Source organism: Pleurodeles waltl, chromosome 4_1 (assembly GCF_031143425.1).
Source record: "Pleurodeles waltl isolate 20211129_DDA chromosome 4_1, aPleWal1.hap1.20221129, whole genome shotgun sequence".
NCBI lineage: Eukaryota > Metazoa > Chordata > Amphibia > Caudata > Salamandridae > Pleurodeles > Pleurodeles waltl.
In genome coordinates this window covers 50,504,761-50,528,364 of record NC_090442.1, presented here as the reverse complement: position 1 = coordinate 50,528,364, position 23,604 = coordinate 50,504,761, and the positions used below count along the sequence as shown (strand labels likewise).

General features: G+C 48.3%; 1 pseudogene; it reads right to left on the bottom strand.

Moving 5' to 3' along the window:
* LOC138286976 (zinc finger protein 208-like) overlaps positions 1-23,604 on the bottom strand; it is a 475,759-nt pseudogene that overhangs the window by 122,658 nt on the left and 329,497 nt on the right.

The window sequence follows — 23,604 nt, the reverse complement described above, 5'->3', positions numbered from 1 at the left end:
CTAATGGAACAGGGGACTGAAACGTACATTCTTTGAATGTACCCACCTTGCTAAATTCTAGGACAACATGTTTTGATTCCTTAGTGTAAAACGTGGGCCTGACGGTAGTCCCACTTACTTAACTACAAAATGCAATTCACAAACCTATCACTGTAAATCTCCACCTCTGCTATCTCTTCTACTCAGACATCCTCATACATGTAAGTTTACTACTTAGTTGTAAATGTGGTAGGGACCAGGAGGAGTAGCTCAGAAAGGGGGAATAGTTACTACTAAATGGCAGGGATTTAGGGAGGATTACGGAGGAAAGAGTTACAGAGGGGTTGAGTGAGGGACATGCACCCATCCAATCAATCAATCATATTTTTAGAGAGCACTACTCACCCATAGAGTTCTCAGAGATCAGTTGAAGAGCCAGGTCTTGAGGTCCTTCCTGAACTGAGGTAGCGATGGCGACTGTCTACCTCCTTACCTCAAAGTGTTCCAACCTTTTGCTGCCAGGTATGAGAAAGATCTTCCTCCAGCTGAGGACTTCTTTGTGTGAGCTACGTTGGCGAGTGACTGCTGGGAGGAGAGGAGAGGTCTGGAAGGGGAGTATCAGGTGATGCAGTGGTTGAGGTAGCTGGGCCCGCTGTCGTGGATGGCTCTGTAGGCATGTACGAGGAGTCTGAAATTGATTCTCTTCTCAACAGTGAGCCAGTGGAGTTTTTTCAGGTGTTCTGTAATGTGTTCTCAGCGGGGTATGTTTAAGACGAGTCTGGCGGTGGCATTCTGAATTTGTTGTAGCTTGTTCAGGTTCTTCTTGGAGGTTCCGGCATAGAGGGTGTTGCTGCAGTCAAGTCTGTAGTCAAGTCTGCTCAGGATTAGGGTGTGTATCATGGTTTTCCAGCAGTCGGTTGGTTTCCAACTGGAGATCCTCTGTAGGAGTCAGAGGCTGTGGAAGCCGGTGGATGCGACGAGGTTGACCTGTCTGATCATGGTCAGCGTTCAGTTGAGGAGGACGCTGAGGTTTCATGCGTGGTCTGAACTGCCTGTACGGTGGAGCGGCCTGCCGAGTATTGAGTTTAAGCACACAGGCTGAGGAGGAGTGTCCCAGGATGAGGATCTTGGTTTTGCTGGAGTTCAGCTTAAGGCAGCTCTCCCTCATCCAGGTGGCGACTGCTTTCAACCTGTCCCTGAAGTTCTCCTTGGCTTTTGAAGGGTTCTCGGTCAGGGAGATGATCAGCTGGGTGTCATCAGCTTAGGAGACGATATTCATACCATAGTTCCTGAAGATGGGGGGCGAGTGGGATCATGCAGCTGTTGATTCTTGCGATGATCTTTGGGGGACTTCACAGTTGATAGTCAGGTTTGGACAGGTGTGGCGGGAGCCTGACTTTCTATTTTCTGCCTGTCAGGAAGGAGTGTATCCATTGCACGTCCTTCCCGCGTATGTCTGCTGCATGGAGTCTGGCTCATAGTGGGCAGGTAGACACTGTATTGAAGCCGGCTGAAAGATCAAGTAGGATGAGGGTTGCTGTTTGTCTGAGGTCAAGGAGGACGTGGATGTCATCTGTGGCGGCCAGCAGGGCGGTTTCGTTGATGTGGTTAGTTCTGAATTCTGACTGGGAGATTTCCAGGATGTTGTTGTCCTTGATGTGCTGGCATAGCTGACTGTAGACCTTAGCTGGGAAGGGCAGCAGCGAGATGGGGCCGTAGTTCTTGAGGTCCATTGGGTCGGTTGTGGGTTTCTTCGGAAGTGGGTGGATCTCTGCATGGTTCCAGTCTTTGGGTTAGGTTGCTGACTCTAGGGAGCAGTTGATGGTCTTGCAGAGTTCAGGTATGATCGAGGCGCTGGCCTTGTTGAAGATGTAGTGGAGGCAGGGGTCAATCAGAGCTCCAGAGTGGATGCTGCTCATGATGGGAGTGGGTCTAGTCTGTCGTAAGGGGGTTCCAGGCGTGCAGTTCAGAGGATCCTGACAGGGGTGTTATTGGTGAGTTCAGAGAGTCTTGGGGTCCGAAACTGTCACAGATGTCTTTGATCTTCCGACAGAAGAAGGTGGCCAGTCGGACCCAGACATCCTGAGATGGAGGGATGTTATGTTAGTGGTCTCGGCTTGTGGTTTGACGAATTCCTTGATGACGTTAAAGAGTTCTTTAGTGTTGTATGTGGTGGAGTTGATACGGTCCTGCAGGGCAGATTTCCTGGTGGACCAGATGAGGCTGTGGTGGGATCTTGTGGCGGATTTGAAGGCTGCAAGGTCTTCTGGGGATTTGCTGTTCCTCCACTTCTTCTCCAGCCTCCTTCATGAATGCTTTGATTCTTGGAGTGTGGGGTGAATCAACTGGCTTTCTTGGAGGAGTGTTTTCCTGTGGTCGTCCGGATAGGAGCTAGGATGTTGCCACAGTCGGTGATCCATTTGTGGAGGTTGCGAGCTGATGTGTTGGCATCTGTTGTGTCATGGGGTGGTGAGTTGTTAAGAGTGCTGATGAGTTGCTCCTCTGTAGTCTGTGTCAAGATGGGCCCACTCACCTGAAAAGCAGGATGTCTGCAGGGGCGATGGTATACCCCCTTACCTCCTGGAACACCTCTCAGCACTTCCTGGTGGACACAGAAACCCCGGCAGGTGTCCCAAAAGGAAAGGGACAGTGGAAGAGAAAGAAACAAAAACACTGTCACGGCTTGCTGGTCCAGCCAGGCACCCTGTATCTTTGGGGGGCAGGTTGTTGTTGACAGAGTGATAGTAGAGTTAGTGCACTCAACTTCCTTGAAACTGAATCTCTCTTTCTGATATGGGCACAGGAGCGGTAGAAGAACACTGGGATGTTCCAGCACGTTTCTTGGATAATAATAACTGTTGGCACAATTACCAACACTGCATTACCAAAAACCCAAGCTGAGTACCATAACAATAGGTACTGCGACACTAGGGCTGGCTTCACAGAGATTCACTTTTGCGCACTACAATTAGAACTGTGGTTGCACTTATCATGCACAAGAAAGACAAAAACAATCCAAGAAATACAAATGTCCACTCTGGGTTTAAACAGTTAGGGTGGCACAGTTTGGTTTGGTTTCACTGTGTGTGTGAAAAACCCTTCAAAAGCAAATTCCTCAAACCTGAAACACAGGCATGAATGACACATTTAAATCCAAGAGTTATGCTAATAGAGAGAGAAAAGTCATGTAAATGCTCTTTTAAAATTGCACTGTCACTTTTAGTAGTTCTTGAGCTCAAGCAGATTTCCTGAAGCACATTTAGGCAAGTAACTACAATAATAATGTAGAATGTTCAGAAATGTATTTGTCTCTTTAAGATAACACCAGCTGTTGTAGGAAAGCGCGGCGCTCAAAGAACAAACTCCCTAGAGAATACTAGTCACTTAGCTGCAGTCTTTTCCGGAGTGCTGGAGGAATGCCTGGTGTCAACTGGTACAGGAACGAAGAAAAGAATTGCCTCAAAAGTTCTGAATACGAGGATGACAGCAGGGGCTAGACTGCCAAATCAGATGCTGAGATCAGGAAGCAAAACAAAGCCAAGCAGGGAGGCATGCTTCACTCTGCTATTTATAGTCAATCAGGAAAGCAGTTAAGTTTCCACATGTGGATGAGTCATCACACCCAATTAGAAGCACGTGTCTACACCACACCCAATTAGAAGCACATGTCTACACCTGCTCACATAAGCAAACAAGCATTGGTAAAACAAACATTTATAAAACCAATTGTGTAACACACCACATTATGCTTACTTAGAAACATGAAGGTTTAACCAAGAACAGAGATATGATTTAACCCTAATCCCTGGGGATGCTGACAGATAACGCAGGAGGCACCTTGGGGATTCCTGACAATCTGGTTCATTTCCTGTAGGAGGGGTGCGTTGAGTGAGTGTGCGATGTAGGCATGGAGATGGAAAGGTGGACGCATTGGTAGTCGGTCCAATGTAGCAGGATCGAGTTGATGATAGTTATGTTGCTGCTGTGAGCCCGATTGTGTCCAGGTTCTCAAGTAATGTTGAGGTGTTGTGGTTGCTGAAATCGTTGAAATGGAAGTTGAGGTCACCAAGGAGAATGGAGTTGCTGGAAGATAGTGCATGGGGTGCTATGCAGCTGACGATTGCAAAGCTGAATGCTGGCTGTGGTCAGGGTGGTCTGTAGATGAGGGTGCATCGGGTGGTGTGCACTTGGAAGTGAAGGTGCTCCGTGATGGGGTGAATTTGTGTGTGTTGGTCGTCAGACGGAGGCTGGTCTTGTGGGTGATGGCTATGCTGCCTCTTCGTCTGGATGGGCAGTCCTTGTGGAGCAGCTTGTAGTCACTGGGAATGGTGATGTCCAGTCTGGATGTTGTGTTAGTCCATGTCTCAGTGAAGAAAGCGATAACCGGGTGGGTGGTATCTATCAGGTCCCAAATCTCCACGGCGTGTTTGTGCAGGGAGCGGACGTTGAGGAGGATGCACTTGAGGTGGTCTGGAGTTGGTTCTGGCGCTGTGAGGTCTCGCATTTGGCATGCGGAGAAAGTGAGTGGTAGTGGAAGCAGGGTGACAGGTGCTCCGACATCCAGGGTTCAGTGCGTGAAGGGTCCCTGCGTCGTATCGGTGGGTGGTGCGAGATCCAGGGTCCATGGTGCTGAGAGCGGTCCTGGCACAGATGGGCGCAGATGGCTTACCATTGGTGTACCTTCGGCGTGCCTTCAGTGCAGCCGTGCAGCGGCTGCCTTTAAGAAGGAGAGGGGGGGATTGGTCAGCAGTACAGAAAAAAGAATGAAGGAGAAAAAGGCAGACAGACCTGACAGATGCAGATGTCCACTAGGCCACCAGGGATAAGGCGCAGGCGGGTGCCTTCTGGTGGAGGCGGGCCTCGACAGGCTCTGTGAAGAGACCATAGCAGCAGCAACAGTGGCCATGCAGGAGGGAGCGACGGATGCTGGCCAAAAGGTTTAAGCCTATTCTTATTCACATACTGCACTTCTAAAGTTAATACAGCCAAAAAGACCCAAAACAGTAATATATGCACTCTAGCTCAGAGCTGGATTAAGTCCAGCACCACACATAGCCAACAACTGGTACTGCAGCAACCTCCCATAGAAAATGATGAAGTAAAAGACTTAAAATATAACCAAACAGGAATTAATGTTAAATTACATTAAATATAATTTTTGTAAAAATTTGTATTAACATATAATTACTTATAATTATTATATACATTATTTGTAATAACTGTTTATGTAATTAAAAATGATTTTTTTTTACATTGGCAGAATTTCTTAATTTAAACTTCAGTAAAATATTATGTTTGATTTGATATATTCAAAGGGATTACATTTTATTTTAGTAATGTTTTCAATTTTATTTTTTACTTTTTCCTATATTTTACCCTAGGGCGATCTCTGCCACCATATTTCTTGCCCGGCAGGAAGACAGACAGTCTAGGAGAAGAGGGCCAGCATGTTCCTAGCATGTGGTACACCCAGAGGAAGCAGACAAATAAACAGAGCAAGCCAGGAATGACTTGGGCTGTAAAGGGATCCCAGTCACCAAACCACTGCCTTTGCCTATGTTGGCACTATAGAAATAACAAATATATACATACATAGTGTCTCTTTCACATTTCCCAAGTGAACTGTATCACAACTGAACCAGAGCAAAGATTACTGTCTCGCTTGGGAGCCTGATGTATGCTAGAGATATTTGTACTGCCCTTATCATTTAAATAAAGAAAACTCCATTGCCACTGAAGGGGGAAGCCAAGATGGCCTTGGAGGCCACAACTTCCATGGCAACATCATTGTGAAGAAACTCAGCTGGGAGGCAGCAACTGCTACTCACGATTACTGGTGTGCAGACAGCAATAAGGGCAGCTACTGTCACAGACGGGAGTGACTGCACAGACCTGCACAGTCAGCTCTACGAACCCTGACCTGAGCACAGCTGCACACCCGCAAAGAAAACACTAGTGATGTAAGATTGCTGACCCTGCGCAGGGTGTAGACTACAAACCACCCAATGGCAGAAAAGCACTGGGCTTTTACATGAATTTGGGGACGGAGACTGACTCTAATGGGAAAAAGTCCAAAGACAAAGTATCCTGAGAATGAGGAGATACTTCCTGGTGCCAGTTATCCAGGGGGGATTACATGGAGAACTGTTGCCCACAGATGAGGTAAAAATTAAAAGTCAAGGTAAGCTTGAATATGACTTTACAATACACAGTTTTGTAGAGTTCAGTTCAAGTAGTTAAGTCTGCAGACGCTGAATCCTTTTCTTGAGTTCTTGAGTTGGAATAATGTCCGTGTAGTGGCTTTGGATCCAGAGCCGGTGTAAATAATGGGGAGCATTATTGTAGCATTTGAGTTGTTGGGGCATTTGCTGAGACTTGACATATTGAAACTTCTGGAAATGATCAAGAAACCAGTGCATGTGTAATACAGTTGAAATCTGAACACCATTTGCCGCATGAAAAGTATAACTGAGCAAGTGAGCCTGGAGACTTAAGCAGCAACAAACCACATTAATGCTTTCATAAGTACGGCAGAAGAGGCGTGAAGAGACAAGAGGCTACAGCATGGTAAGAAAGGCCGGTCCTGTGACATGGTAGAGTAAGTAGAGATCATCTTTTGAAAATAAATCTGTAAGGGATACAAATGTAGTGCAATGAACAGGAGCAGGAAGAGGTCCTGACCAGAACAACTGAGAACACTCTTCTGGACACTCCACCTAGGCTCAGCCAGCAGCCGTCAGGTTCAAGACCTTTGAGAAATTTTTAGGGGTCTTGTGATCAGTCAGTGGTGCCGTGGCAGTATTACATGCTGGCACAGTGTTTACCAGGGTACCAGTGCAACAGCACATCAACTGAATATCTGTAAGGAAATGCCTCCTTGGCATGGTTACCCCCTGACTTTTTGCCTTTGCTGATGCTAAGTTTTGATTTGAAAGTGTGCTGAAGCCTGCTAACCAGGCCCCAGCACCAGTGTTCTTTCCCTAACCTGTACTTTTGTTTCCACAATTGGCACACCCTGGCACCCAGGTAAGTCCCTTGTAACTGGTACCCCTGGTACCAAGGGCCCTGATGCCAGGGAAGGTCTCCAAGGGCTGCAGCATATCTTATACCACCCTGGGGACCCCTCAATCAGCACTGACAAACTGCTTGTCAGCTTGTATGTGCTAGTGGAGATAAAAAGACTAAGTCGACATGGCACTCCCCTCAGGGTGCCATGCCAACCTCACACTGCCTACAGGTATAGATAAGTCACCCCTCTAGCAGGCCTTACAGCCCTAAAGCAGGGTACACTATACCATAGGTGAGGGCATAAGTGCATGAGCACTATGCCCCTACAGTGTCGAAGCAAAACCTTAGACATTGTAAGTGCAGGGTAGCCATAAGAGTATATGGTCTGGGAGTTGGTCATGCACGAACTCCACAGCACCATAATGGCTACACTGAAAACTGTGAAGTTTGGTATCAAACTTCTCAGCACAATAAATGCACACTGATGCCAGTGTACATTTTGTTGTAACATACACCCCAGAGGGCACCTTAGAGGTGCCCCCTGAAACCTTAACCGACTACCCGGGTAGGCTGACTGGTTTTAGCAGCCTGCCACACTCCAGACATGTTGCTGGCCACATGGGGAGAGTGCCTTTGTCACTCTGTGGCTAGTAACAAAGCCTGTCCTGGGTGGAGATGCTTATCACCTCCCCCTGCAGGAACTGTAACACCTGGCAGTGAGCCTCAAAGGCTCACCCCCTTTGTTACAGCACCCCAGGGCATTCCAGCTAGTGGAGTTGCCCGCCCCCTCCGGCCACAGCCCCACTTTTGGCGGCAAGGCCGGAGGAGATAATGAGAATAACAAGGAGGAGTCACTGGCCAGTCAGGACAGCCCCTAAGGCAACCTGAGCTGAGGTGACTCTGATTTTTAGAAATCCTCCATCTTGCAGATGGAGGATTCCCCCAATAGGGATAGGAATGTGCCCCCCTCCCCTCAGGGAGGAGGCACAAAGAGGGTGTAGCCACTCTCAGGGCTAGTAGCCATTGGCTACTAACCCCCCAGACCTAAACACACCCCTAAATTTAGTATTTAGGGGCTCCCCAGAACCTAGGAACTGAGATTCCTGCAACCTAAGAAGAAGAGGACTGCTAAGCTGAAAAACCCTGCAGAGAAGACGGAGACACCAACTGCTTTGGCCCTAGCTCTACCGGCCTGTCTCCCCACTTCTAAAGACACTGCTCCAGCGACGCTTTCCCCAGGGACCAGCGACCTCTGAAGCCTCAGAGGACTGCCCTGCATCTAGAAGGACCAAGAACTCCCGAGGACAGCGGCTCTGTTCACCAAAGACTGCAACTTTGCAACAAAGAAGCAACTTTGAAACAACTTGCGTTTCCCGCCGGAAGCGTGAGACTTGGCATTCTGCACCCGACGCCCCCGGCTCGACTTGTGGAGAACAATCACTTCAGGGAGGACTCCCCGGCGACTGCGAGACCGTGAGTAGCCAGAGTTGACCCGCCCTGAGCCCCCACAGCGACGCCTGCAGAGGGAATCCCGAGGCTCCCCCTGAACGCGACTGCCTGCTTCAAAGACCCGACACCTTCTAAAGGCACTGCATCCGCAGCCCCCAGGACCTGAAGGATCCGACCTCCAGTGCAGGAGCGACCCCCAGGCGGCCCTCTCCCTTGCCCAGGTGGTGGCTACCCCGAGGAGCCCCCCCCTTGCCTGCACCGGTGAAGAGACCCCTTGGTCTCCCATTGATTTCTATGACGCTTGTTTGCACACTGCACCCGGCCGCCCACGTGCCGCTGAGGGTGTACTTTCTGTGCTGACTTGTGTCCCCCCCGGTGCCCTACCAAACCCCCCTGGTCTGCCCTCCGAAGACGCGGGTACTTACCTGCTGGCAGACTGGAACCGGGGCACCCCCTTCTCCATTGAAGCCTATGCGTTTTGGACACCACTTTGACCTCTGCACCTGACCGGCCCTGAGCTGCTGGTGTGGTAACTTTGGGGTTGCTCTGAACCCCCAACGGTGGGCTACCTTGGACCCAAACTTGAACCCCGTAGGTGGTTTACTTACCTGCAAAAACTAACAAACACTTACCTCCCCCAGGAACTGTTGAAAATTGCACTGTGTCTAGTTTCAAAATAGCTATATGTGATTTATGTGAAAACTGTATATGCTATGTAGGAGGCTGGACTGGCTTGAAGTGAGTACCAAGGGGTACTTAGACCTTGCACCAGGCCCAGGTATCCCTTATTAGTGTAGAGGGGTGTCTAGCAGCTTAGGCTGATAGAAAAGGTAGCTTAGCAGAGCAGCTTAGGCTGAACTAGGAGACGAGTGAAGCTCCTACAGTACCACTAGTGTCATATGCACAATATCATAAGAAAACACAATACACAGATATACTAAAAATAAAGGTACTTTATTTTTATGACAATATGCCAAAAGTATCTCAGTGAGTACCCTCAGTATGAGGATAGCAAATATACACAAGATATATGTACACAATACCAAAATATGCAGTAATAGCAATAGAAAACAGTGCAAACAATGTATAGTCACAATAGAATGCAATGGGGGCACATAGGGATAGGGGCAACACAAACCATACACTCTAGAAGTGGAATGTGAACCACAAATGGACCCCAAACCTATGTGACCTTGTGGAGGGTCGCTGGGACTGTAAGAAAACAGTGAGGGTTAGAAAAATAGCCCACCCCAAGACCCTGGAAAGTGGGTGCAAAATGCACCTAAGTTCCCCAAAGAGCACAGAAGTCATGATAGGGGAATTCTGCCAGAAACAACAACACCAGCAATGCAACAACAATGGATTTCCTGACGAGAGTACCTGTGGAACAAGGGGACCAAGTCCAAGAGTCACGATCAAGTCGGGAGTGGGCAGATGCCCAGGAAATGCCAGCTGTGGGTGCAAAGAAGCTGCCATCGGATGGTAGAAGCTGAGGATTCTGCAAGAACGACAAGGGCTAGAAACTTCCCCTTTGGAGGATGGATGTCCCACGTCGTGAAAAGTCGTGCAGATGTGTTTCCGTGCAGAAAGACCGCCAACAAGCCTTGCTAGCTGCAAAGGTCGCGGTTAGGGTTTTTGGATGCTGCTGTGGCCCAGGAGGGACCAGGATGTCGCAAACTGCGTGAGGAGACAGAGGGGGCGCCCAGCAAGAGAAGGAGCCCACTCAGAAGCAAGCAGCACCCGCAGAAGTGCCGGAACAGGCACTATGAAGTGGAGTGAACCAGAGCTCACCCGAAGTTGCACAAGAGGGTCCCAAGAAGCCGGAGGACAACTCAGAAGGTCGTGCAATGCAGGTTAGAGTGCCGGGGACCCAGGCTTGGCTGTGCACAAAGGAAATCCTCGGTGAGTGCACAGGAGCCGGAGTAGCTGCAAAACACGCGGTTCCCAGCAATGCAGTCTAGCGTGGGGAGGCAAGGACTTACCTCCACCAAACTTGGACTGAAGAGTCACTGGACTGTGGGAGTCACTTGGACAGAGTTGCTGAGTTCAAGGGACCTCGCTCGTCGTGCTGAGAGGAGACCCATAGCACCGGTGATGCAGTTCTTTGGTGCCTGCGGTTGCAGGGGGAAGATTCCGTCGACCCACAGGAGATTTCTTCGGAGCTTCTAGTGCAGAGAGGAGGCAGACTACCCCCACAGCATGCACCACCAGGAAAACAGTTGAGAAGGCGGCAGGATCAGCGTTACAAGGTTGCAGTAGTCGTCTTTGCTACTTTGTTGCAGTGTTGCAGGCTTCCAGCGCGGTCAGCAGTCGATTCCTTGGCAGAAGGTGAAGAGAGAGATGCAGAGGAACTCTGATGAGCTCTTGCATTCGTTATCTAAGGAATTCCCCAAAGCAGAGACCCTAAATAGCCAGAAAAGGAGGTTTGGCTACTTAGGAGAGAGGATAGGCTAACAACACCTGAAGGAGCCTATCAGAAGGAGTCTCTGACGTCACCTGCTGGCCCTGGCCACTCAGAGCAGTCCAGTGTGCCAGCAGCACCTCTGTTTCCAAGATGGCAGAGGTCTGGAGCACACTGGAGGAGCTCTGGGCACCTCCCAGGGGAGGTGCAGGTCAGGGGAGTGGTCACTCCCCTTTCCTTTGTCCTGTTTCGCGCCAGAGCAGTGCTGAGGGATCCCTGAACCGGTGTAGACTGGCTTATGCAGAGATGGGCACCATCTGTGCCCATCAAAGCATTTCCAGAGGCTGGGGGAGGCTACTCCTCCCCAGCCCTGACACCTTATTCCAAAGGGAGAGGGTGTAACACCCTCTCTCTGAGGAAGGCCTTTGTTCTGCCTTCCTGGGCCAAGCCTGGCTGGACCCCAGGAGGGCAGAAACCTGTCTGAGGGGTTGGCAGCAGCAGCAGCTGCAGTGAAACCCCGGGAAAGGCAGTTTGGCAGTACCCGGGTCTGTGCTAGAGACCCGGGGAATCATGGGATTGTCTCCCCAATACCAGGATGGCACTGGTGGGGCAATTCCATGATCTTAGACATGTTACATGGCCATATTCGGAGTTACCATTGTGAAGCTATACATAGGTAGTGACCTATGTATAGTGCACGCGTGTAATGGTGTCCCCGCACTCACAAAGTCCGGGGAATTGGCCCTGAACAATGTGGGGGCACCTTGGCTAGTGCCAGGGTGCCCACACACTAAGTAACTTAGCACCCAACCTTTACTAGGTAAAGGTTAGACACATAGGTGACTTATAAGTTACTTAAGTGCAGTGTAAAATGGCTGTGAAATAACGTGGACGTTATTTCACTCAGGCTGCAGTGGCAGGCCTGTGTAAGAATTGTCAGAGCTCCCTATGGGTGGCAAAAGAAATGCTGCAGCCCATAGGGGTCTCCTGGAACCCCAATACCCTGGGTACCTCAGTACCATATACTAGGCAATTATATGGGTGTTCCAGTATGCCAATGTAAATTGGTCACTAGCCTGTTAGTGACAATTTGGAAAGAAATGAGAGAGCATAACCACTGAGGTTCTGATTAGCAGAGCCTCAGTGTGACAGTTAGTCATAACACAGGTAACACATACAGGGCACACTTATGAGCACTGGGGCCCTGGCTGGCAGGGTCCCAGTGACACATACAACTAAATCAACATATATACAGTGAAATATGGGGGTAACATGCCAGGCAAGATGGTACTTTCCTACACAACCCCCCCCAAACGAAGGACAATAAGACTAGCCATGACCTGATGAGTCTTCATTGTCTAAGTGGAAATATCTGGAGAGTCCATCTGCATTGGAGTGGGTACTCCCAGGTCTATGTTCCACTGTATAATCCATTCCCTGTAGAGATATGGACCACCTCAACAATTTAGGGTTTTCACCTTTCATTTGTTTTAACCAAAGTAGAGGTTTGTGGTCTGTCTGAACAATGAAGTGAGTGCCAAACAGGTATGGCCTCAACTTCTTCAGTGCCCAGACCACAGCAAAGGCCTCCCTCTCTATGGCAGACCAACGCTTTTCTCTAGGGGTCAACCTCCTGCTGATAAAAGCAACAGGTTGATCCTGGCCCTCAGAATTAAGTTGTGATAAGACTGCCCCTACCCCTAATTCAGATGCATCAGTTTGGACAATGAATTTTTTGGAGTAACAGGGGCTTTTCAGGACAGGTGCAGAGCACATGGCCTGCTTCAGCTCCTCAAAAGCTTTCTGACAGCTAGCTGTCCACAATACCTTTTTAGGCATTTTCTTAGATGTGAGGTCATTAAGAGGGGCTGCAATAGAGCCATAGTTCTTTATGAACCTCCTGTAATACCCAGTGAGGCCTAAGAAGGCTCTCACCTGGGTCTGAGTTGTAGGGGGAACCCAATCTATAATAGTTTGGATTTTCCCCTGCAGTGGTGCAATCTGTTCTCCACCTACCAGGTGTCCCAGATAAACCACTTTCCCCTGCCCTATCTGGCACTTTGAAGCCTTGATAGTGAGGCCTGCCTTTTGCAGGGCCTCTAAAACTTTCCATAGGTGGACCAGGTGATCATCCCAGCTGGAGCTAAAGACAGCTATATCATCTAGATATGCTGCACTAAAAGCCTCCAGCCCTTGCAGGACTGTGTTCACCAACCTTTGAAAAGTGGCAGGTGCATTTTTCAATCCAAATGGCATTACTGTGAATTGGTAATGGCCTCCAATGGTTGAAAATAAAATTTGTGCTTTTGCATCCTCTGATAACTTGATCTGCCAATACCCTGCAGTCAAATCAAAGGTGCTTGGATACTTGGCAGATGCCAGTGTATCTATTAGCTCATCTGCCCTGGGTATAGGGTGAGCATCAGTTTTGGTTACCTGGTTGAGACCTCTATAGTCTACACAAAACCGCATTTCCTTCTTTCCATCCTTGGAATGAGGTTTTGGTACAAGTACCACAGGAGAGGCCCATGGACTTTCGGAGTGCTCAACCACTCCCAGTTCAAGCATTTTCTGCACTTCTTGCTTTATGCATTCTCTGACATGGTCAGGCTGCCTATAGATCTTACTTTTGACAGGCAAGCTGTCTCCAGTATCTATAGTGTGCTAACACCAAGAAGTGGTGCCTGGCACAGTAGAGAAGAGTTCAGAAAACTGACCCAGGAGATTTATGCAGTGCTCTTTCTGCTCAGCAGTAAGACAATCTGCCAAAACTACACCTTCCACTAGAGCATCTTGTTCTGTGGAAGAGAAGAGATCAGGGAGAGGGTCTCTCTCTTCTTCCTGTCCCTCATCTGTTGCCATGAGCAGGGTGAGATCAGCCCTGTCATAGTAGGGTTTCAGGCGATTGACATGTAGCACCCTAAGGGGACTCCTGGCAGTGCCTAAGTTAACTAAGTAGGTGACTTCTCCCTTCTTTTCAACAATTATGTGGGGTCCACTCCATTTGTCTTGGAGTGCTCTTGGGGCCACAGGCTCCAAGACCCACACTTTCTGCCCTGGTTGGTACTGAACCAAAACAGCCTTCTGGTCATGCCATTGCTTTTGGAGCTCTTGGCTGGCCTGAAGGTTTTTACTGGCCTTTTTCATGTACTCAGCCATCCTAGATCTTAGGCCAAGTACATAGCCCACTATGTCTTGCTTTGGAGCTTTTAAGGGTTGTTCCCAACCCTCCTTAACAAGTGTTAGAGGACCTCTTACAGGGTGTCCAAATAGGAGTTCAAAGGGGCTGAAGCCCACTCCTTTTTGGGGTACCTCCCTGTAAGCAAAAAGGAGGCAAGGTAATAGGATATCCCATCTCCTGCGGAGTTTTTCAGGGAGTCCCATTATCATACCTTTGAGAGTTTTGTTAAATCTCTCCACCAGTCCATTTGTTTGTGGATGATAGGGTGTGGTGAACTTGTATGTCACACCACATTCCTTCCACATGGCCTTTAAGTAAGCAGACATGAAATTGCTTCCCCTGTCTGATACCACCTCTTTTGGGAAGCCCACCCTGGAAAAGATTCCTAGGAGGGCCTTTGCCACTGCAGGAGCTGTAGTGGTCCTTAGAGGAATTGCTTCAGGATATCTGGTGGCATGGTCCACTACCACCAAGATAAACCTATTGCCTGAAGCAGTAGGAGGGTCAAGGGGGCCAACTATGTCAACCCCTACCCTTTCAAAGGGAACCCCAACCACAGGCAGTGGAATAAGGGGTGCCTTTGGAGTGCCACCTGTCTTGCCACTGGCTTGACAGGTTTCACAGGACTTACAAAATTCCTTTGTGTCCTCTGACATTCTAGGCCAATGAAACAAGGGGACAAGCCTGTCCCAAGTTTTCATTTGCCCCAAATGTCCAGCTAAGGGAATGTCGTGGCCTAGAGTTAGGAGGAACTTTCTGTACTCCTGAGGAATCACCAATCTCCTGGCAGCTCCAGGTTTTGGATCCCTTGCTTCAGTGTACAAAAGGTTATCCTCCCAGTAAACTTTGTGAGAGTCACTGACATCCCCATTTGCTTGTTTGACAGCTTGCTGCCTTAGACCCTCTAGTGTGGGACAGGTATGCTGTGCCACATTCAGCTCCTCCCTGGCAGGCCCCCCTTCACCCAAAAGCTCAGCGGTGTCTGCTTCCAGCTCCTCTGCGGTAGGTTCTGCACAGGGTGGAAATTCTTCTTCCTCAGAAGTTGAGTTCACTGTAGAGGGAGGGATAGTAGGTAGTGATTTACCTTTACTAACCCTAGCTTTAGGGAGCACTTGGTCCATTCTTCTAGGATCCAAGCCACCCTGTCCTTTTTGCTTTTTGGCCTGAGCCCTGGTTAAAGCAAAAATATGCCCTGGAATGCCCAGCATTGCAGCATGAGCCTCCAACTCCACATCTGACCAAGCTGATGTCTCTAAATCGTTCCCTAGTAGACAGTCTACAGGTAAATCTGAGGCAACCACAACTTTCTTTGGACCAGTAACCCCCCCCCCTCCAGTTGAGATTTACAACAGCCATGGGGTGGCTAAGTGTGTTGTTATGAGCATCAGTCACTTGGTACTAGTGACCAAGTAGGTGTTGTTCAGGGTGGACCAGTTTCTCTATTACCATTGTAACACTGGCACCTGTGTCCCTGTAGGCCTGAACCTCAACACCATTTATTAGGGGCATTTGCTTGTACTTATCCATATTAAGGGGACAAGCAACCAAGGTGGCCAAATCAATGGCACCCTCAGAGACTAACACAGCCTCTGTGGTCTCCCTAACAAGACCAACCCCAACTAAGTTACCAAAAGTTAGCCCAGCTACTCCCTTGGATTGGCTATTAGTAGGTTTGCTCCCACCACCACTGCTATTACTAGGGGCACTAGGTGTAGCAGCAGGGGTTGTAGTGGTAGGAGGCTTGGTGCTTTTCTTTGGACAACTGGGATCTGTTGTCCAATGGCCTTTTATTTTACATAAATAGCACCATGGTTTCTTTTCTTTGTTTTGAAGAGGATTTGGGCCCACCACCCCCACCAGAGTGTTTGTGGGCCTGATGAAGACTCATTTTTAGATTTGTCCCCACCCTTGTCAGAAGACTTACCATCCTTCTTCTTGCCATCCTTGTCACCCCCTGTATGAACCTTTCTGTTCACCCTTGTTCTGACCCATTTGTCTGCCTTCTTTCCCAATTCTTGGGGAGAGGTCAGATCAGAGTCTACCAGGTACTGGTGCAACAAATCAGACACACAATTATTAAGAATATGCTCTCTCAGGATTAAGTTATACAGGCTTTCATAGTCAGAAACTTTACTGCCATGTAACCACCCCTCCAAGGCCTTCACTGAATGGTCAACAAAGTCTACCCAGTCTTGTGAAGACTCCTTTTTGGTTTCTCTGAACTTCTCCTGTACTGTTCAGTGGTTAAGCCATAACCATCTAGGAGTGCATTCTTAAGAACTGTACAATTATTGGCATCACTTTCCTTTACAGTAAGGAGCCTATCCCTACCATTTCCACTGAAAGATAGCCATAGGATAGCAGCCCACTGCCTTTGAGGGACCTCCTGTACAACACAGGCCCTCTCAAGTGCAGCAAACCACTTGTTAATGTCATCCCCCTCCTTGTAAGGGGGAACTATCTTGTGCAGATTCCTAGAATCATGCTCTTTTACAGGATGACTATTGGGAATACTGCTGGTGCCACCATGGGGTCCAAACCCCAACCTCTGTCTTTCTTTTTCTAAGTCAAATGCTTCCCTGTCTAGATCCAGCTGTTGCTTTTTAAGCTTCAGCCTGGACTCTTCCACTCTCAATCTATTGAGTTCCCTTTTTAACATTCTGTCTTCAGGGAGGGTGGGTTGGGCATGCCTAGACACAGAAGAATGAACAGAGGGAGACCTGTCCCTAACAGATGGCACTCTAACATTCTGGCTTATAGAAGTCACACTCCTACTATGATGAGAGGTAACACTCTTACTGTGATGAGAAGTCACATTAGTACCAGCTATGCTAGGTGGCCTGCTAAGTGGCAGGTTGGGAAAGTTTCCTTCTAACTCTCTTACTAGGGGTGCCCCAGAATCAGACTGGGAACCATCAGCTAATTTCTCACCAGAAGTGCCAACAAAGGTCTTATCTTGTTCAACTAGCATGTTAACTAATAGTTCTCTAGAAGGTTTCTTCCCTACCCCTAAACCTCTTTCTACACAGAGACTCCTTGCTGCCTTCCAGCTAAGGTGGTCATAAGCAGTCTTGGACAGATTCAGAGTTTGACCTGTCCCAAACATAATAGAAAAGGTTTAAAGGGACAGAAAAAGAAATAAAAAGTTATAGAACTTTTTAAAGAACAGAAACAAACTTTGTAAAACTTTTTAAGAACTTTTTTGAACGTTTTAGAGGTACTTTTCTGCACTTAGCAAAGAAGTGATAGGAAAAAAACAAAACTTTTTGGTTAGGTGTACATACACTGAACTTGTTTTGTATATTTTTCTCTTATGAAAAGTACAATGACAAAAGTGGTAAGTAGTTGCAAAGTACTTATCCCACCGCTGCACAACCAATGTAGGAGGCTGGACTGGCTTGTAGTGAGTACCAAGGGGTACTTACACCTTGCACCAGGCCCAGGTATCCCTTATTAGTGTAGAGGGGTGTCTAGCAGCTTAGGCTGATAGAAAAGGTAGCTTAGCAGAGCAGCTTAGGCTGAACTAGGAGACGAGTGAAGCTCCTACAGTACCACTAGTGTCATATGCACAATATCATAAGAAAACACAATACACAGATATACTAAAAATAAAGGTACTTTATTTTTATGACAATATGCCAAAAGTATCTCAGTGAGTACCCTCAGTATGAGGATAGCAAATATACACAAGATATATGTACACAATACCAAAATATGCAGTAATAGCAACAGAAAACAGTGCAAACAATGTATAGTCACAATAGAATGCAATGGGGGCACATAGGGATAGGGGCAACACAAACCATAGACTCTAGAAGTGGAATGCGAACCACGAATGGACCCCAAACCTATGTGACCTTGTGGAGGGTCGCTGGGACTGTAAGAAAACAGTGAGGGTTAGAAAAATAGCACACCCCAAGACCCTGGAAAGTGGGTGCAAAGTGCACCTAAGTTCCCCAAAGAGCACAGAAGTCGTGATAGGGGAATTCTGCCAGAAACAACAACACCAGCAATGCAACAACGATGGATTTCCTGACGAGAGTACCTGTGGAACAAGGGGACCAAGTCCAAGAGTCACGATCAAGTCGGGAGTGGGCAGATACCCAGGAAATGCCAGCTGTGGGTGCAAAGAAGCTGCCACCGGATGGTAGAAGCTGTGGATTTTGCAAGAACGACAAGGGCTAGAAACGTCCCCTTTGGAGGATGGATGTCCCACGTCGTGAAGAGTCGTGCAGAAGTGTTTCCGTGCAGAAAGACCGCCAACAAGCCTTGCTAGCTGCAAAGGTCACGGTTAGGGTTTTTGGATGCTGCTGTGGCCCAGGATGTCACCAACTGCGTGAGGAGACAGAGGGGGCGCCCAGAAAGAGAAGGAGCCCACTCAGAAGCAAGCAGCACCCGCAGAAGTGCCGGAACAGGCACTACGAAGTGGAGTGAACCGGAGATCACCCGAAGTTGCACAAGAGGGTCCCACGAAGCCGGAGGACAACTCAGGAGGTCGTGCAATGCAGGTTAGAGTGCCGGGGACCCAGGCTTGGCTGTGCACAAAGGAAATCCTCAGTGAGTGCACAGGAGCCGGAGTAGCTGCAAAACACATGGTTCCCAGCAATGCAGTCTAGCGTGGGGAGGCAAGGACTTACCTCCACCAAACTTGGACTGAAGAGTCACTGGACTGTTGGAGTCACTTGGACAGAGTTGCTGAGTTCAAGGGACCTCGCTCGTCGTGCTGAGAGGAGACCCAGAGGACCGGTGATGCAGTTCTTTGGTGCCTGCGGTTGCAGGGGGAAGATTCCGTCGACCCACGGGAGATTTCTTCGGAGCATCTAGTGCAGAGAGGAGGCCGACTACCCCCACAGCATGCACCACCAGGAAAACAGTCGAGAAGGTGGCAGGATCAGCGTTATAAGGTCGCAGTAGTCGTCTTTGCTACTTTGTTACAGTTTTGCAGGCGTCCAGTGCGGTCAGCAGTCGATTCCTTGGCAGAAGGTGAAGAGAGAGATGTAGAGGAACTCTGATGAGCTCTTGCATTTGTTATTTAAGGAATTCCCCAAAGCAGAGACCCTAAATAGCCAGAAAAGGAGGTTTGGCTACTTAGGAGAGAGGATAGGCTAGCAACACCTGAAGGAGTCTATCAGAAGGAGTCTCTGACGTCACCTGCTGGCCCTGGCCACTCAGAGCAGTCCAGTGTGCCAGCAGCACCTCTGTTTCCAAGATGGCAGAGGTCTGGAGCACACTGGAGGAGCTCTGGGCACCTCCCAGGGGAGGTGCAGGTCAGGGGAGTGGTCACTCCCCTTTCCTTTGTCCTGTTTCGTGCCAGAGCAGGGCTGAGGGATCCCTGAACCGGTGTAGACTGGCTTATGCAGAGATGGGCACCATCTGTGCCCATCAAAGCATTTCCAGAGGCTGGTGGAGGCTGCTCCTCCCCAGCCCTGACACCTTATTCCAAAGGGAGAGGGTGTAACACCCTCTCTCTGAGGAAGTCCTTTGTTCTGCCTTCCTGGGCCAAGCCTGGCTGGACCCCAGGAGGGCAGAAACCTGTCTGAGGGGTTGGCAGCAGCAGCAGCTGCAGTGAAACCCCAGGAAAGGCAGTTTGGCAGTTCCCGGGTCTGTGCTAGAGACCCGGGGAATCATGGGATTGTCTCCCCAATACCAGGATGGCATTGGTGGGGCAATTCCATGATCTTAGACATGTTACATGGCCATATCCGGAGTTACCATTGTGAAGGTATACATAGGTAGTGACCTATGTATAGTGCACGCGTGTAATGGTGTCCCCGATCTCACAAAGTCCGGGGAATTGGCCCTGAACAATGTGGGGGCACCTTGGCTAGTGCCAGGGTGCCCACACACTAAGTAACTTAGCACCCAACCTTTACTAGGTAAAGGTTAGACACATAGGTGACTTATAAGTTACTTAAGTGCAGTGTAAAATGGCTGTGAAATAACGTGGACGTTATTTCACTCAGGCTGCAGTGGCAGGCCTGTGTAAGAATTGTCAGAGCTCCCTATGGGTGGCAAAAGAAATGCTGCAGCCCATAGGGGTCTCCTGGAACCCCAATACCCTGGGTACCTCAGTACCATATACTAGGGAATTATAAGGGTGTTCCAGTATGCCAATGTAAATTGGTTAAATTGGTCACTAGCCTGTTAGTGACAATTTGGAAAGAAATGAGAGAGCATAACCACTGAGGTTCTGATTAGCAGAGCCTCAGTGAGACAGTTAGTCATAACACAGGTAACACATACAGGGCACACTTATGAGCACTGGGGCCCTGGCTGGCAGGGTCCCAGTGACACATACAACTAAAACATATATACAGTGAAATATGGGGGTAACATGCCAGGCAAGATGGTACTTTCCTACACTATTTTGCTAATTCTAAGTTCCTAAAGTACCTACCTACAACACCTTTCATTTGAAGTATTACATGTAAATCTTGAACCTGTGGTTCTTAAAATAAACTAAGAAAATATATTTTTCTATACAAAAACCTATTGGCCTGGAATTGTCTGTGAGTGTGTGTTCCTCATTTATTGCCTGTGTGTGTGTACAACAAATGCTTAACACTACTCCTTTGATAAGCCTACTACTTGACCTCACTACCACAAAATAGAGCATTAGAATGATCTCTTTTTGCCACTATCTTACCTCTAAGGGGAACCCTTGGACTCTGTGCATACTATTCCTTACTTTGAAATAGTGCATACAGAGCCAACTTCCTACATTGGTGGATCAGCGGTGGGGTACAATCAGCCAATACCTGATCACACGACTAAATTCCAAAAATTGTCATTAGAAACTGATTTTTGAAATTTGAGCTATATTTCTAAAACTGTAAAAGTCCTGCTGGGGCCTTGTGTTAGTCCCTGTTAGCATTTCTTTTAGAGTTTAAAAGTTTTGTAAAGGTTTGAATTAAGTTCTAGAGATAGTTTTAGATTCTTAAAAAGTATTCCAACTTTTAGAAACATAATGTCTAATGCAGAAGAGAATGTGATGGAACTCGACCTCACCCCTTACCTCCATCTTAGGATGAGGGAGTTAAGGTCTCTCTGCAAATTAAAAAATATTAAAGCTGGTTTAAACCCTACGAAATTACAGCTCCAGGAGCTCTTGGCAGAGTTTGCCAAAGACAACCCCTCTGAGGATGACCTCCCAGAGGGGGAAACTAGTGATGAGGAGGTGAATTCCCCCCCTCCAGTCCTAGTTAGGGAGAACAGGGTCCCTCAAACCCTGACTCCAACTGTGATAGTCAGAAATACTGGTTCTCTCACAGGAGAGTCCAGTAACTCTGGAATCATTGAGGACAGCCTCAATGAAGAGGACCTCCTGCTAGCCAGGATGGCCAAAAGATTGGCTTTAGAGAGACATCTCCTAGCCATAGAAAGGGAAAGACAAGAGATGGGTTTTGGTCCCATCCATGGTGGCAGCAACATAAATAGGGTCAGAGATTCTCCTGACATGTTGAAAATCCCTAAAGGGATTGTAACTAAATATGAAGATGGTGATGACATCACCAAATGGTTCACAGCTTTTGAGAGGGCTTGTGCAATCAGAAAAGTAAACAAATCTCACTGGGGTGCTCTCCTTTGGGAAATGTTCACTGGAAAGTGTAGGGATAGACTCCTCACACTCTCTGGAAAAGATGCAGAATCCTATGACCTCATGAAGGCTACCTTGATTGAGGGCTTTGGATTCTCCACTGAGGAGTATAGAATTAGGTTCAGGGGGCTCAAAAATCTTCGAGCCAGACCTGGGTTGATTTTGTTGACTACTCAGTGAAAACACTGGATGGTTGGATTCAAGGCAGTGGTGTAAATGATTATGATGGGCTGTACAATTTATTTGTGAAAGAACACCTATTGAGTAATTGTTCAAATGATAAACTGCATCAGCATCTGGTAGACCTAGGACCAATTTCTCCCCAAGAATTGGGAAGGAAAGGCGGACCATTGGGTCAAGACTAGGGTGACCAAGACTTCCACAGGGGGTAACCAAAAGAAAGGGGTCACAAAGTCTCCCCAGGGGAAGAGTGTTGAGACATCCAAAGGGAAAAATAGTAAAGAATCTTCTACAGGCCCCCAAAAACATGCTCAGGAGGGTGGGCCCAGAGCCTCTTCACAATCCAATTTTGGGTACAAGGGTAAAAACTTTGATCCCAAAAAGGCCTGGTGTCGTAGCTGTAATCGGCCTGGACACCAAACTGGAGACAAGGCCTGTCCCAAGAAAGGTTTCACTTCAAACTCTACTCCAGCTAACACTGGAATGGCCAGTCTGCAAGTGGGATCAACAGTGTGCCCAGAGCAAATCAGGTGTCACACTGAAGCTACATTAGTCTCTGAGGGTGGGGTAGATTTAGGCACACTGGCCCCCTAACATGCAAAAATACAGGCAGCAGCTCTTAATTAATGGGACAAGTGTAGAAGGCCTGAGGGATACAGGTGCCAGTGTCACCATGGTGACAGAGAAACTGGTTTCCCCTGGTCAATACCTGGCTGGACAAACGTATCCAGTCACCAACACTGACAATCAGACTAAAGTACATCCCATGGCTATGGTAACTTTAGAGTGGGGAGGGGTCAATGGCCTGAAACAGGTGGTGGTCTCCTCAAATATCCCTGTAGACTGTTTGCTTGGAAATGACCTGGAGTCCTCAGCATGGGCTGAGGTAGAACTGAAAACCCAAAAGTGGTGTTGGAGCCTGGAAAAAGGGCCCAACCCTCCAAGAGGAAAGGAAAGACAACTGGGGAACCAGTTGCAACACAACAAGAAAAAGAAAACCTCTCTTCTCAGGAAGAAGTTCTGCCCTCTGAGGGAACTGAGCCTATGGAGTTAGGACCTTATCAGGTTGAGCTCCTAGGCCCAGGGGGACCCTCAAGGGAGCAGTTGTGTAAGGGGCAAGAAACCTGTCCCTCTCTTGAAGGACTTAGGCAGCAAGCTGCTGAAGAGTCCAATGGAAAGAAAAAAGGAACACATAGGGTCTATTGGGAAGATGGACTCCTTTACACTGAGGCAAGAGATCCCAAACCTGGTGCCACTAGGAGAGTGGTAGTGCCTCAGGAGTTTAGGGAGTTCATTCTGACCTTAGCCCATGATATTCCTCTTGCTGCGCATTTGGGACAGACCAAGACGTGGGAGAGACTAGTCAACCACTTCTATTGGCCCAACATGTCCCAGAAGGTCAAGGAGTTTTGTGTCTCCTGTGCCACCTGTCAAGCCAGTGGTAAGACAGGTGGGCACCCAAAGGCCCCCCTCATTCCACTTCCAGTGGTGGGGGTCCCCTTTGAAAGAGTGGGTTCCACTTGAACCTCCCACAGCCTCAGGGAACCTGTACATACTAGTAGTAGTGGATCATGCTACTAGATACCCTGAAGCAATTCCCCTTAGGTCGACTACTTCCCCTGCAGTAGCCAAGGCACTCATTGGTATTTTTACCAGAGTGGGTTTTCCTAAGGAGGTGGTGTCTGACAGAGGTACCAACTTTATGTCAGCATACCTGAAACACATGTGGAATGAGTGTGGGGTGACTTACAAATTCACTACACCATACCATCCACAAACCAATGGCCTTGTTGAGAGATTCAACAAGAC